Here is a 16,588-nt window from a genome sequence, read left to right as displayed (position 1 = left end):
GGGGAATCTTCTTTAAACCATTTTGAAACAATAGTTTCAATCATTGCCCCCAAATATTTGAACTCCTCATTCTGTAACTTGTGAATTTCAACATTCTTGGGTGGTTGAACTACATTTTGTTTGATAGGCTCTCTTGTATTTATGGCTTTCACTTCCTGAATATTTAAGGGAGATTCCATCAAACTTTTGCTCGACCATCCATGGAGGTTCAATGTCACTTGATCAATTAATATATAAGCTTCTTCTATACTTTTGTCCATAAAAGAACCTCCAGCTGATGAATCTAACAAGCACTTATCTGAAAAAGAAATTCCCCTATAGAATATGTGTAAAATCAGTCATTTCTCCAAACCATGATGAGAGCACTGTCTTTGAAGACTCTTGAATCTGTCCCATGCTTCAAATAATGATTCTCCATATGTCTGAGCAAAATTCGTAATGCAATTCCTCATATAATTGTCCTACTTGGAGGAAAAAAATGATTCAAAAATTGCTTCTCCAATTGTTCCCAATTTGTGATGCTTTGAGGACAGAGAGAATATAACCAAGTCCTTGCTTTATCCTTGATACTGAAAGGAAATGTCATCAATTGAACTTCATCTGCTGACACTCCTTCACATTTCACCATATCACAAATCTCTAAAAATACATATCCCATAAGATGGAATTCAAATTGTACTAACCTTGGGCGATTAGCCAAAGCTAACTCAAGATGAGCTATAATATGAATTTCACAAGATGGGCAAAATGAACAAATAGACTTGTTCATCTCGCTATACAAGAGTTGCATTTGATGCAATTGGTATATGATACCTACCTACATTATACGAGTCTTGGGTGATTAGCCAAAGCTAACTCAAGATGAGTATAATAAGGATCTTGTCCCACATTAATGTCATTGCGATTGGATTTGGAGCTAGTAGTGTGGGTAAAACCACAACCATGACTCACTCCTACCAAGCTTTACAATTCAGTGGGAGCATCATTTAATTAAAGGCCTAATTAAATGATCGATATATGATACTAAGTTCTGCATTATGTTGTTGTAGATAACCATGTCATCAAACACATCGAACACTCTCTCTCTCTCTCTCTCTGTGATCTGCCCTTGATAAGGACAAGCTCAATGGAGCTAACTTCTTAGACTAGTATAGAAATTTGAGAATAGTTCTCAAGCAAGAATGAAAACTGTATGTCCTAGAGCAGCCCATTCCTGAGGCACCCCCCGCTACTGCTACTAGAGCTGATAGGGATGCTTACAAGAAACATCAAGATGATGTATTAGATGTGTCATGCCTTATACTCGCCACCATGAACTCTGAGCTTTAGAAGTAACATGAGAACATGGATGCTTATGATATGGTTGAACACCTTAGACAACTATATCAAGGACAAGCAAGGCATGAGAGATTTGAGATCTTTAAAGCACTGTTTCAATGCAGAATGCAAGAAGGAAGTCTCGTAGGACCATATGTACTCAAAATGATTGGGTATGTAGAAAACCTACAGCGGTTGGGATTTCTACTAGGCCAAGAATTGGCCACTGATCTTATCTTGCAGTCTTTGCACGATAGCTATAGTCAATTTATCATGAACTACAACATGAATGAAATTGACAAATCACTGCCTGAGATGTTGAGCATGTTTGTTAGGACCTTCGGATAGCGGCTAGAGAGGGGGGGTGTGAATAGCCGACCTCAAATTATCGTTTCTTCCTACAATTTAGGTTAGCGCAGCGGAAATACAATGTAGAAACGAAAGTGGAGAAGATCAAACCTCAAACACGATGATATAACGAGGTTTGGAGATGATACTCCTACTCCTCGGCGTGTCCGTAAGGTGGACGAAGCCTATCAATCTGTCGGTGGATGAGACCCCGGAAAACCGGCTAACAACAACTCGTTCTAGGTGGAGAAACCTCGCCACAAACTCTTTTGCAACAGCAATAAAGGAGTACAAGATATAGCAAGAAAACAAGAAGAATATGAACGTAACAACACTTTGCTTGCCTTCTTGTCAACTGGAGTTCGATGAAGCAACAACTTCACGATGCCAGCAGCAACTGATCAGCAAACCAGCCGAGGGAAGCTCACACGAAGCTTTAGAAACATAGAGCTCAGCAAAGCTCAGATCGCAAGAGTGAGGAACAAGAAGAAGAATTACTGTAGAGGCCCTCGACCTCGATATATATCCTGCGAAGAAGAAGACACAGAAATCTAGCCGTTGTGACTCAACGGCTAGGCCTGGACCGATCAGGCTCCAACCTGATCGGTCTAGGAGTCTCCTGATCGGTCTGTGGACCGATCAGGCCCTAGGCTGATCGGTCCCCAGACTGATCAACCAACTCTCTGTGAGAGTTGGCTTCGAAGCCTGATCGGTCTGTGGACCGATCAGGCTATAGGTGGATCGGTCCACAGACCGATCCCCCTACCTTTTTCTACCTCCTGATCGTTTCCTGATCGGTCTGGTGACCGATCAGATACCTTACAGTGAGCCACTGTTTGGTTACTGATCGGTCACAAGACCGATCAGATAACCCATAGTATCACTGGATCGGTCTGCAGACCGATCCAATTTCCCAGCCTTAAACCTAAAGCCTTCCCGGTCTAGAGAACGAGCTACCGAGCCCTCTCTGATCTAGTCCGGAGAACGAGCTACCGAGCCCTCTCTGACCTAGTCCGGAGAACGAGCTATCGAGCCCTCTCTAACTCTGTCTGGTCCAGAGAACGAGCTCCCGAGCCCTCTCTGACCTAGTCCGGAGAACGAGCTACCGAGCCCTCTCCGACTTCCTCTGGTCCAGAGAACGAGCTCCCGAGCCCTCTCTGACCTAGTCCGGAGAACGAGCTACCGAGCCATCTCCGACTTCGTCCGGTCCAGAGAATGAGCTCCCGAGCCCTCTCTGACCTAGTCCGGAGAACGAGCTACTGAGCCATCTCCGACTTCCACGTCCGGTTCAAAGAATGAGCTCCCGAGCCCTCTCTGACCTAGTCCAGAGAACGAGCTACCGAGCCCTCTCCGACTTCGTCCGATCAAGAGAACGAGCTCCCGAGCCCTCTCTGACCTAGTCCGGAGAACGAGCTACCGAGCCCTCTCCGACTTCCACGTCCGGTCCAGAGAACGAGCTCCTGAGCCCTCTCTGACCTAGTCCGGAGAACGAGCTACCGAGCCCTCTCCGACTTCTACGTCCGGTCCAGAGAACGAGCTCCCGAGCCCTCTCTGACCTAGTCCAGAGAACGAGCTACCGAGCCCTCTCCGACTCCATCCAGTTCAGAGAACGAGCTACCGAGCCCTCTCTGACTTCCCATGCCAAGCTTCCATACTTGGACTTTTCCCCGTGCCAAGCTCCCTGCTTGGTCTTTTCCCGTGCCAAGCTCCCTGCTTGGACTTTTCCGTGCCAAGTCTCCATACTTGGGCTTTTCCCGTGCCAAGCTCCCTGCTTGGACTTTTCCGTGCCAAGTCTCCATACTTGGACTTTTCCCGTGCCAAGTCTCCATACTTGGACTTTTCCCGAATCAGGTCAACTCAAGTCGGGTCAACCAGGTCAACCTTGACCAAAGGTTGCACCCACACTCCCAAGTTCCTATTCTTGTCAAACATCAAAATACAACTTCTCTATTCTTGTCAAACATCAAAATATACCTCGAGTCAGGTCAACTCGAGTCGGGTCAACCAGGTCAACCTTGACCTAAGGTTGCACCAACAAAGAACTACTGAACTAAACCTTAAGAAGGCAAAGCCTAGTTCCATTTTAATGGTGTCTAAGGGCAAAGGCAAGTGGAAGCCTAAAGATAAGGGTAAGACCCAAGCCAAAGGCAAGGGAAAGGCACATGCATTGAAACCCAAAGGTGGGGTTGCTAAGGAAGGAACCTGCTTCTACTGTGGTGAGACCGGACACTGGAACAGGAACTATAAAGTATACCTAGAGGAACTGAAATGGAAGAGAAGTGAGACTTCTGCCTCAAGTATATATGTTATAGAAGTCAATCTATCTATTTCTTCTTCATGGGTATTAGATACTGGATGTACATCTCACATTTGTACTAATGTGCAGGGGATGAGAAATAGTAGAGTATTGACAAAGGGTGAAGTGGACCTACGAGTAGGCAATGTCGCAAGAGTTGCTGCTGTCGCTGTAGGAGCATATTCTTTATCTTTGCCCACTGGGCTTGTTTTAGAACTAGAAGAGTGTTGTTATGTGCCCGCTTTGACAAAGAACATTATCTCTGTTTCTTGTTTAGACAAGAAAGACTTTTCATTTGTAATAAAGGACAAATGTTGTTCCGTTTATTTTAATGATATGTTCTATTGTAGTGCACCTCTTATGAATGGCCTCTATGTTCTAGACTTTGAAAACCCAATCTATAACATAAATATCAAACGGTTCAAGTCTAATGATTTGAACCAAACATATCTCTGGCATTGTCACCTAGGTCACATAAATTAGAGTCGCATATCCCAACTCCATAAGGATGGACTTTTGGACTCATTTGATTTTGAATCATATGAAACATGTGAATCTTGTCTCCGAGGCAAGATGACAAAGACTCCATTTGGTGGACATGGCGAAAGGGCTAATGATCTGTTAGGACTCATACATACAGATGTATGTGGGCCTTTCAGAATAGCTGCTAGAGGAGGCCATTATTACTTCATTACCTTCACTGATGATTTTAGTAGATACGGCTATGTGTATCTGATGAGACACAAGTCAGAATCCTTTGAAAAGTTCAAAAAATTCAAGAACGAAGTACAAAACCAACTTGGTAAGAGTATTAAAATGCTTCGATCAGATCGAGGTGGGGAATACCTTAGCCAAGAGTTTTATGACCATCTCATTGAGTGTGGGATCATATCTTAGCTCACACCACCTGGGACACCACAATGGAATGGTGTATCAGAAAGGAGAAATCACACCTTATTAGATATGGTACGATCGATGATGAGTCATACAGATATTCCTACTTCCTTCTGGGGACATGCTCTAGAGACAACCGCTTTCTCACTTAACCGAGTTCCATCTAAGATCGTCATAAAGACACCATATACGATATGGACTAGGAAGAGTCCCAATATGTCTTTTATGAAGATTTGGGGTTGTGAGTCTTACGTTTGACGACAAGTCTCAGATAAACTTAGACCCAAATAAGACAAGTGTTATTTTATAGGATATCCCAAATAAACAAAGGGATATTACTTCTATAATCTCACAGAAGGCAAGGTGTTTGTTGCCAGAACTAGTGTCTTTCTAGAAAGGGAATTTATTTCTAGAAAGACTAGTGGGAGTGAAGTCGATCTTGAAGAAATTCAAGATACACAAACTAGCACCGATACCTTGATGGAAATTGAACATGCACCACAAGAAGTTGTGGAGCAACAACCTATTCAAGTAGCACACACTCTACGTAGATCTGATAGGACCTGCCGTCAACCTGAGAGATATTCATTTCTCTTGTTTGACCACGGTGATGTAGAGCTTATTGGTCTTGATGAGTCTACATCTTATCAGGAAGCTGTACAGGGCCCAGATTCTGAGAAATGGCTAGGGGCCGTGAGATCCGAAATGGAATCCATGTACACTAATCAAGTATGGACTTTGGTTGATCCACCTGAAGGGATCAATTCCATTGGGTGTAAGTGGGTCTTAAAAGTGAAGACTGACATGGATGGGCATAAGCATACTTATAAAAGTAGATTGGTATCTAAAGGTTTCAAGAAAATTCATGGTATAGACTATGATGAAACCTTTTCACCAGTTGCAATGCTTAAGTCCATTCAGATTTTACTTGCTATTGTAGCTTACTATGATTATGAGATCTGGTAGATGGATGTCAAAACCACATTTCTTAACTGAAATCTACTCAAGGATGTGTACATGACACAACCTGAGGGTTTTATAAATCCAAAGCATGCTGGAAAGGTTTGTAAGTTGCAAAGACCCATTTATGGATTAAAGCAAGCTTTTAGAAGTTGGAATCTTCGATTCAATGATGCGATCAAAATATTTGGTTTCATTAAGGATGAAGATGAACCTTGTCTCTACAAGAAGGTTAGTGGGAGCACAATCATCTTTCTCATATTGTATGTAGATGACATACTGCTCATTGGAAATGATATCCTTACTCTTCAGTCAGTGAAGACTTAGCTTGGGAATTATTTTTAATGAAAGACTTAGATGAAGCAGCCTATATTTTAGGCCTTAAGATCTATAGAGATAGATCTAAAAGATTGCTTGGCCTAAGCCAGAGTACATACATTGACAAGGTGCTTAAACGTTTTGCCATGAAGAATTCCAAGAAGCGATTCTTGCCTATGTCACATGGTGTGAGTCTTTCGAAGACTCAATGTCCCTCTTCTAAGGTAGAAATGGACCGCATGGATCAGATTCCTTATGCATCAGCTATAGGGTTTATCATGTACGCCATGTTTTATACTCGCCGAGATGTCTCATATGCTTTAAGCATGACGAGCATATACCAGTCAGATCTAGGTGAAGGTCATTGGACAGTAGTCAAGAATATTCTTAAGTACTTGAGAAGGACTCAAGATTATTTCTTGATCTTTGGAAGCGATGAAGAGCTTGTTGTAAAGAATTACACCGATGCTAGCTTCCAAACAAATAAGGATGATTACAGATCACAGTCAGGGTATGTATTTTTCTTAAATGGTGGTGCTGTGAGTTGGAAGAGTTTGAAGTAGGACACAATCGCTGATTCTACAATAGAGGCCGAGTATATTGCTGTTTCAGCTGCAGCAAAGGAGGCTGTTTGGATCAGGAAGTTCATTACAGAGCTTGATGTTGTTCCTAGTATAACGAGTCCAATAGACCTCTATTGTGATAACAATGGGGCTATTGCACAGGCTAAGGAATCTCGTTCTCATCAGAGATCCAAACACATACTACGGTGATTCCATCTCATTCAAGAGATAATCGATAGAGGAGATGTGAAGATATGCAGAGTACCACCCGATGCTAACATTACAGATCCTTTGACCAAGGCTTTGGCACAAAGAAAGCATGATGGTCACACTAAGTCAATGGGTATTTGATATCTCAGTGATTGGTACTAGTGCTAGTGGAAGATTGTTAGTATTAGCCCTAGTATCAATTATGAGATGATTGTAAAGGGCACATTATTGTATCATATTTCATTATAAATAAAAATGCAAAGTTGGTTATTATATTTATTTTAGTTCAGTGTCGATTGAATAAATATAATAATGTCCTTGGGTAGTAGGTTCTTATCTACAGTATATCAATTGGTTGAATTGATAGTGAGATATTGTAGAGAATACTACTCTTAACTATTCCTAGTTGAGCATTAATATACAAGGATAATATTAATGCATTGAGACTAGCATGTAGGTCAATGGATGACTTAATCTCATAAGTCATGGATATGAGATATCAGGTTGAGACATGGATATATATTAGAGAATATATACCGAATGACCCGCCATGAGAATATTTCATGGATCGTTATATGAGTGTCATAAACATTCTCATGTGACTATTGGTATGAATAGTCCTTAGACCTGAAGTCACTACGGTTCCCTACATAAGGAGTTGTGTACTTTAGTATCGGCAAACGTCACCCGTAACAAGGTGGACAATAAAGTCGATCACTGGGTATGCAATGAATTATGCAAAGGGATGTGAGTGATGTAGATGAGATCTATCCCTTTCATATAACGGAAGCGATATCTGTGGGCCCCTTGATTAGTAGGACACAAAGAAAGCATGACCATGTTCAAATGAGTCAATATGAGATATTGAGCTCATTTGATTGAGTTTGTCTACTTAGAGATCAAGAAATACAAAGATTGATAAGATGATGACATGGTCTATGCCTCATTGATCAATCTGGATATCAAGGATAGAGGGACCAAGTCATAAAAGATAATAGCCACGGAAAGGTTAGGTCGGATCTTGACTTTCTCGTCACTTGGGTAGCAATGATGCCTTGCTAGATGCCACTCATTGCTTATGTATCTAAATGTTGATTTGGGTACATTGTAAACGTTACGAGAACCTATTGGGTCACACACAAAGAACAAGTAGATTTGGAGATGTATTCATATGATGAATAATTGGATTAAGTCTAATCTGAATTGGACTTATTGAGTTAGACTCAATTGGATCTAATTATTGGATCAAGTCCAATTCAAACTACACTCGAGGAAGTTAATTCAAATTAATGAAATAGTGATTCATTGAATTTGAATTGCATGAGAATTAATTGAGTTAGACTCGAGTGAATTAGACTTGAGTTAGACTCAAGTGAGCTAAACTTGAGTTAGACTCAAGTGAATATGAAATGAGAGAGTATTCATTGAATTTTCAAAATTCAATGAATCACAATATTCAATTTTCAAAATTGAATATGAAAGGAGGAGTTTTCAAAATGGTCCTTAATGAAGAGTGAATACTAATTAAGGCTCATTAATGAGATTAATGAGCATTAAGTGTTTTTCATTAGATGAAAATACTTAAACCATTTTTCTCTCATTTTTCCTCACTTCTTCATTCTCTTTTCTCTTCTTCTTCCTCCCTTGGCCGAAATCACTCTTGGTTGCTAACACAGCTATATGTGATTTTTCTTCTCCATATTTGAGAGTTTGTAAGACAAACGGAGGAGTACTTGTTCGTGTGGATATCGAAAGAGGCACGGACGCTTTGATCGTGCTGAGATCCGTGCAGTTGGGAGATCGAGTGCACGCTACAAAGGTTTACTCTATCATGTTCTTAGACATAAACTTAGTATATTATTCTTCTCCCTTTGCATGGATCTTCTAGAGGAAATAGGGTTTTCTGCTGCGCATTTGTGTGTTTAGCAACCTATTTCCTTACAGAAGAAACCTCTTACAAAATAATGGAGGATCCATAAATTATTATTATTATTATTATTATTATTTGGTAATTTTCATTGGTATTGTAACGCCCGCCCCTCCTGCTAGTGGGGCGGGGTCACTTTACTTAACTATTTTGCGGAAACATACATGCATATTAATATTTCTTCTAAAGTAAAACAGCGGAAGTATCATGAAGTCATGCGGAACATTAACATAAATAAACTTAGTTCATGTCAACACATAAAAAAAATAACATAAGAAGGTCTTTTATTTGTCTTAGCCGAGCCACCACCACACACATCTCTTGCCTCTCCTGCGGCTCTCCTAGTTCATCCATTCTTTGCCCTTATCTGTGGTACAAGGAAAGTAAGCTATAAGCACACAGGCTTAGTAAGATCCTTTCCTACTCACAAAAACCATATATCAAAGCATAATCACATAAGCATATGACGATGGAAACATAATCATCTAACATCATATTGTGAAACATAGCATCATATCATATCATAAATCATAAGAGCATCATGTCATATAAATCATAAAAGCATATCATATCATAAATCATAAGAGCATCATGTCATATAAATCCTAAGGCATAGCATATCATGTCATAAATCATATCATGCAAGATGTCTTTTAAAACATGTGTCATGTCATATCCAAGATGTCTTAAAACATATCATATAGTACTTGAACATAATATCATCATGAGGGCCCGTCTTATACCACATACATACATAAATGCCCGCAATCCCTAGGACAGGGTAGCTAGCCCCAAACCTACTAGGGATCTAGGTCCGTACTACGACCGTCGACCTAGGGGCGTACTAAGGAGCTCATCCCTTTACTAGACCCGTTCATAGTCCGTCGGCCTAGGGGCGCTTATGGAGCCTACTCTTGGTACAAGCCATACAAAGTAAAATAGCATATCATGGTTCATGTCATAACATAGAATATCATATCTTATCATATCATGAAGAGTGCTCTTAGTCCCCAAGGGGAAGCAACTCTTAGGCCTTCACTTATCATATCATAAAGAGTGCTCTTAATCCCAACAAAAAGGGAAGCAACTCTTAGGCCTTTGCTTATCATATCATAAAGCATGCATACTTGGGCACATAGCACATCATAAGAGACATTATTATGCATGGATCATAAGAATACATAAATGAGCATATTATTTGTCATATCATAAAGCATGCATACTTGAGCACATAGCACATCATAAGAGACATTATTATGCATGGTTCATAGGTATACGTAAATGAACACATCACCTATCATAGAAAAGACATAATCATGCATGGAATCATTAAACAACATCTCTTAATTCATAACGTAGCATGTGAGGCACATCTAGGCTCCTAAACCCATCATGGCCGAAAGTTCAAGAGTATGAACTTAAATTCTAAATAACATACAAGCATAAGAATCTCATGTTAACTTCATATCATAAGGAAAGTCATAAGCATGTTAATCCAATTTTTAAGCTTTCCTAGGTCTTGATCTTTTTCATGGCCGAAAGTTCATGGAGAAGGAAAATAAGCTCCAAACAACATACAAGCATAAACATCAATCTAATTTCATATCATATCATAAGGGGATCCATGAGCATGCTAGATTTAATTTTTAAGCTTCCTTGAACCCTAGTAATGTTCATGGCCGAAAGTCTCATGGAGAGGAAAAATAAGCTCTAACAACATACAAGCATAAATATCTAGCTAAATTCATATCATACCATGAGGGGATCCATGGGCATGCTAGATTTAATTTTAAGCTTCTTTGAACCCTAGAAATGTTCATGGCCGAAACTTTATAAAGAAGAAGACCAAGCTCTAAACAACATACAAGCATAAATATTTAGCTAAATTCATATCATATCATAAGGGGATCCATGGGCATGCTAGATTTAATTTTAAGCTTCTTTGAACCCTAGAGATGATCATGACCGAAAGTTTCATGAAGAGGAAAATCAAGCTCTAAACAACATACAAGCATAAACATCTAGCTACATTCATATCATATCATAAGGGGATCCATAAGCATGCTAGATTTAATTTTAAGCTTCCTTGAACCCTAGTAATGTTCATGGCCGAAAGTTTCATGGAGAGGAAAAATAAGCTCTAACAACATACAAGCATAATTATCTAGCTAAATTCATATCATATCATGAGGGGATCCATGAGCATGTTAGATTTAATTTTAAGCTTCCTTGAACCCTAGAAATGTTCATGGCCAAAACTTTATAAAGAAGAAGACCAAACTCTAAACAACATACAAGCATAAATATTTAGCTAAATTCATATCATATCATAAGGGGATCCATGAGCATGCTAGATTTAATTTTAAGCTTCCTTGAACCCTAGTAATGTTCATGGCCGAAAGTTTCATGGAGAGGAAAAATAAGCTCTAACAACATACAAGCATAATTATCTAGCTAAATTCATATCATATCATGAGGGGATCCATGAGCATGTTAGATTTAATTTTAAGCTTCCTTGAACCCTAGTAATGTTCATGGCCGAAACTTCAAGGAGGTGATCCTAGGTTTTTAAGCATTCTAATCTCATGGAAAATACATAAACAACTTGTATCACAGGTGAGGGGATACTTACAACTTGTCGCTTGTTTTTCCTAAAGAAAGTGGTACCCTTGTGAGGGGGAAGAAGGAGCTTCTCTTCCTAGTTCTCCCTTTTGTTTTCTCTTTCTTGTAAGGAGTAAACCTTTAAACTTATTCTTAGGAATTAGTTTTCTTGGAGAGAAATCCTTAGCTTGGATTTTGGAAATGAGGGAGAGAGAGGTTTAGGTTTCGGTGGAGAAGGAAGGAGGAGAAAGGAGGAGGAAGAAGAAGGAGGAAGAATTAACAAATTTTTCTTTCCCTTTTCTTCTCTCATTCCTATTTATTCCCCATGTAAATGAAACATGTCCTCATTCATCCCCTTAACTCCTCTATCTCTTCACTCTCTTAATTCCCATGAAATTAGAGGAAAAGAAGGAAGGAAGTCAACTTGGCTTTTGCTTGCTTCTTTTCTTAACCAAGAGGATGAGGAGGTAAGCTACTTGATTTTCTCTTGTTCTTTTGCTTAACTATATTCTTACTTTTAACTACAATTTCCATTCTTTTCTATTCATATATCATTCATTACCCTAGTGTTTATCATACCCCAATTTAACTCTATCATTGTGGGAGGTTCAAGGTTCAAACCTTAACCTCACTTTCTTTTTATTTCATTTTGGTTTCTATTTCCATTTCTCTTTTTTTTTTCTAAAAGAAAAATACTCATAGGTATAGCTTATCATTTCGTGGGTGTTATAGGTATTCAAGGTATTTTTAGTATTTTAGGTATTTTTGATAATTTCTATCTTTTTATAGTTTGAGTCAGTTTAGGAATTTTAGTATCGTGAGTATGTTAATAATTTTTTCTTTCTTTTATAATTTTTATTTCTTTTCTTTACAAGATAATTTAGGAATTGTAATCCATATATTAGAATTTCTTTTCTTTATTTGGGTCTTAATGTTTGAAGTCTATATAAACATGTGTTTAGTTATTTGAAGAATAATTCTCGAATATTAAATAATTCTTTTTTACAAAAAAATATAGAGTATAGCGTGTTGGGTTCCATGCAATAATTAAGCAATAAACGTAGAGAAAAGGGAACCCGTCAGAGATCCAAGTGAATTCTAATTATATTTTTGGTGTAGAATTTTTACCTCTTGATGCGTAAAACTCATTTGCGTATCTGGAGAGTTTAGTCAATCTTAGCACTATTAGTGCGTTCGTAACTCTAACAGTATCCACATGAGCACAACCACCACCCATCTCATGAGCATAATTGGAGTTTCTCAAAATCACATGCCCGTAGTGCTAATATATATATATATATATATATATATATATATATATATATATATATATATATATAAAAGTTAAGTTAAAACCCTAACTTTTAGAGTTATCTTTTCAGATACAATATGTTTGCACCACTAAGTCTGATCTAATAAGACGTTTTAAAACATGGTCTAGTCTTATCTAATAAGACTTTATAAGATGTGACCAACTCTTATCCGATAAAACTTTATCTAATACTATGGCTAAATCTTATCTACTAAAACATTATCTAATAATATGAGCTTCATTTGGTTTGGATTTATTTGAAAAATTTAAATAAATATTAGATTAACTATTAATCCAATAAGTTTAAGATCCAATTAGATTAATCTATTAATCCAATAAGATCCAATTAAATTAAAGTGGGACTTTGATTGTATTCCAACAATCCTTCCCTCAAACAAAGGATCACCATTAATATAACAAGTTAAAAATCCAAACTAATTTTAGACTTAAAACTTAGACTCACTTTATTTTAGTCATGCTGAAATAAAATAAACTCTAAAATTGATGCGCTCTTTATATATGACCTAAAGGTTCTCGTAACATTGACAGTGACTTTAAAATCACATTTTAAAGACAAACAATGAGTGACATCTAGCAATGCATCCTTACTACCCAAGTGATGACAATGTCGTAGATCCGACCTAACCTGGTTTTAAATTTTAAAAACTTTCCTTTTTTAACATCCACATTGGGAAATTAAAAGGAGAGCTTGTAAAATTTTATAAGAGTTTTTCTTCTTTGCTTATAAAATTTTTACAAAAGTATTTCCTTCCTTTTAAGTGGTCGACCACCCTTGCTTGGTGCCCAAGCAAGGGGCCGGCCAATCAATAGATCATCCAATCATTGATTTGGTGATTGATTCAATCAACAGGAAAGGAAAGGAAAAATAAAAAGGGAAAAGGAAAAACAAGAGGAAGATTTTAATTTTTGTAAAAAGTCTTTCCTTATTTACCTTGGGCAAGTAATATAAACGAAGGGGAGGAGAGGCCTCATGACACAAGAATTCTTGTTCTCTTGGTGGAGTTCCTCATTGTGGTCGGCCCTCTCTCCCTCTCTTTTCCCTTTGCTCTCTTTTGCTCCTTGGTGATAGTGGTGGCCGAAACTTAGAGAAGGAGGAGGAGTTCTTTGGGTGGTGTTCATCTTGGAGGATCGTTGCCCACACAACGTCCAAGGTGAGGCAAGGAATACGGCAGAAGATCTCGAGGTCATTAGCATACAAAGAGAAGGTATAACTAGTAATTTTCATCCGCATCATGCTAGTTATTTTTCTTTGTATGAATTCCAAACACAAGAGGCATTAGATTCTAGTTTTTTGAATTGTAATTCAAGTTTGTGTTTTTTTTTGTTTTTCGAATTTGTGATTCGATTGTTCTTTTTGGTTAAACCTAGAGTTATATAAGGAAATTAAATATTAGTTTTTCCTTAAAAGGCTTTGTCTAGGCGGTGGTGGATGCTCCCATACCCAAGAAGTCCATGTGCCTCACCATGTGGTCCTGGAAGCTAATTTTGGAAATTAATATTTAATTGAATTTATAACATAGGTTGATTTGGATCAATAGTGTTAAGTTTAGCTTGCGATCCAAATCTAAACCATTAAGAACAGATAAGTTAAATTTGGAATCAATAATGTTAAGTTCCGTTTGTGATTCCTAATTTAACTTCTAAAGAACACAATAGGTTGTTTAGGAAAGGTTCGACATTTGTACAAAATTTTTGTACAGTGGAATCGGTACGATATTCCTAGGACCAACCAACAGTAGTCAACTGGGCAGTCGACTGGGAGAAAACATAATGCTTCTGTTCGCTCGACCAGTGTGGAGCAATCGACTGCTAGTTTTAGCAGTCGACTGGTATCGAGTCGTTGGGATGTAACGGTCGAATTTCCACAGAGGGCAGTCGACTGCTAGTTTTAGTAGTCGACTGGTAGGCAAGGTTTTCAACCCGCGGCCTATATAACCAAGGCTTGGAAGCTTGGTTATCCCTGACAAAATTAGTGGTGGTAAACCCTAATTAGTAGTCTACTAGTCTCAAGAGTCTTGGTTGGTGTTGTGGTGAGGTTTCTCCACCCACAAGGAGCGACTTGAGATAGCCGGAGTTTGCCGGGGGCTAATCCATCGACGGATAAGGCTCGTCCGCCTTACGGATAGCCGTGGAGTAGGAGCCCTAATCTCTAAACCACGTTAAACGAACGTGTTAGCGGTTTACATTCTTTCTTATTCTTGTCTTTAGTTTAACTTGTTTGTTTTGTTTGTATTTTCACTGTGCAAGCTAACAAGTGTAGGAAGCAAGGATTTGGGGGTGCCTTCTATCCAACCTCCCTTCAAGCCGGCCACCGATCCCCTACAAATGGTATCAGAGCAAAGGTCGCACTTCACCGGACTAATCGCCGAGAAGAACAAATACAAGAAGATGACCGACTTGATTGAACCTCCAAAGTTTGAAGGAGGAAGCCTTGGGGACATCACATTTTGGATGATGAAGATGGAAGTCTTCTTTGACATGGATTGGGGCACCATGATGGTTATCAAGGACCCATTCGAAGTCCCAAAAGACAACAAAGGGAAGAGACTCTGACCACGTCATTAGACAGAGGAGCAAACCTCACGATCAAAGGCAAATGATGAGGTAATATCTACGTTAATTGATATTTTGCCTAATGACATGATGAGACATGTAGGTAAATACGAGAATGCCCACAATTTATGGAGCAAAGTGAAGATGGTTCTAGGGGAAGAATCTAAACCTACACAAGAAGAAGAAGAACTCAAGGAGATGTGTTTAATTGCTCAAGTTGAAGAGGAGCAAACGGAAGTTGAGTCACGCTCAACATCCGAGGAGGAAAAGAAAGATGAGGTAGCATCTACAACCTCAATGGTTGAAGAATCCAAGACAAATGAAAAGGATGAAGAAGAGGTCTTGGAAGTGGTCAACCTAGCAAGCACCTTCACCGAAGTAAAGTCAAAGGACCATATTGTATTCTTCGGGTGCAATGAAAAGGGACACTACAAGAGTAGATGCCCATTGAGTAAGAAAGAGGTATCTCCTAAACTCAATTCAATTTCTTTAGAATCTAATTTGAGTTGTAGGAAGAAAAAGGAGAAGAAGCACATTAGGTGATTCACGTGTGGAGAAATGGGACACTACCACACCAAATGCCCAAAGAAGAAAGAAATCAAGAAGTTGGCGCATTTGAAGAAGGAGGAGAAGAAGTGGAGGAAGAATGGAGGCTCATGTCAAGGGGGAGCTTCAAAGGTAAAGGGTAAGGTAAACCCTAGTTTAAATTTGAAGTCAAATTTAAATTTCTCCATGCATGCTAGGAAAAATAATGATTATCATTATGTAGCAATGAAAAATTTTGGATTTAGATATCATGATAGGAGTAGGGTAAATGTTGATCATAACCCTAGGAAATCTATGCATGATAAATTTAGAAATGGTAGACCTAAGGAGACCTAGGGCATTAATCCTAAGAAGGGGAGACACATGCTTAGAAAGAATAGGTCTAGGAATGTCCATGGTGGACATGTTGACTCTAGGTTTAGGAACCTAGAAAGGGAAAATCAAGCTTTGAAGGAAAAGTTTGATAAATTGGAGAAAACCCTAGAAAGATTCAATGTTGGATCTAAGTGTTTAGGTATGGTGTTGGGTAGCCAAAGACCCAACAATGATAGATCGGATTTGGGATACCGATCTAGTAGCTCCAATGCTAAGGGAAAGTTATATGCTAGGGTTGCATATGACTATAGCAAGGAGAAGTCAAGAAATGGCAAGGGAAAGCCATTTAAAAGTAAGAAGAAATTAACCAAAGAAAATGTGTCCAAGGTTAAGAAGGTTAGGTTTGT

The 16,588-nt window shown here is 38.8% G+C and overlaps 1 non-coding gene across 1 annotated transcript; it reads left to right on the top strand.

Annotated features, from left to right (window-relative positions):
- The first annotated feature begins 348 nt into the window (after positions 1-348).
- Positions 349-454, top strand: LOC122035503. Its single transcript, XR_006127052.1, has one exon. It is a non-coding gene; the product is annotated as a small nucleolar RNA R71 (small nucleolar RNA).
- The last annotated feature ends 16,134 nt before the right edge of the window (positions 455-16,588 follow it).

This window comes from Zingiber officinale, chromosome 11B (assembly GCF_018446385.1).
Source record: "Zingiber officinale cultivar Zhangliang chromosome 11B, Zo_v1.1, whole genome shotgun sequence".
NCBI lineage: Eukaryota > Viridiplantae > Streptophyta > Magnoliopsida > Zingiberales > Zingiberaceae > Zingiber > Zingiber officinale.
The sequence above is the reverse complement of the archived record's forward strand: the minus strand, read 5'-3'. Positions and strand labels throughout refer to the sequence as shown.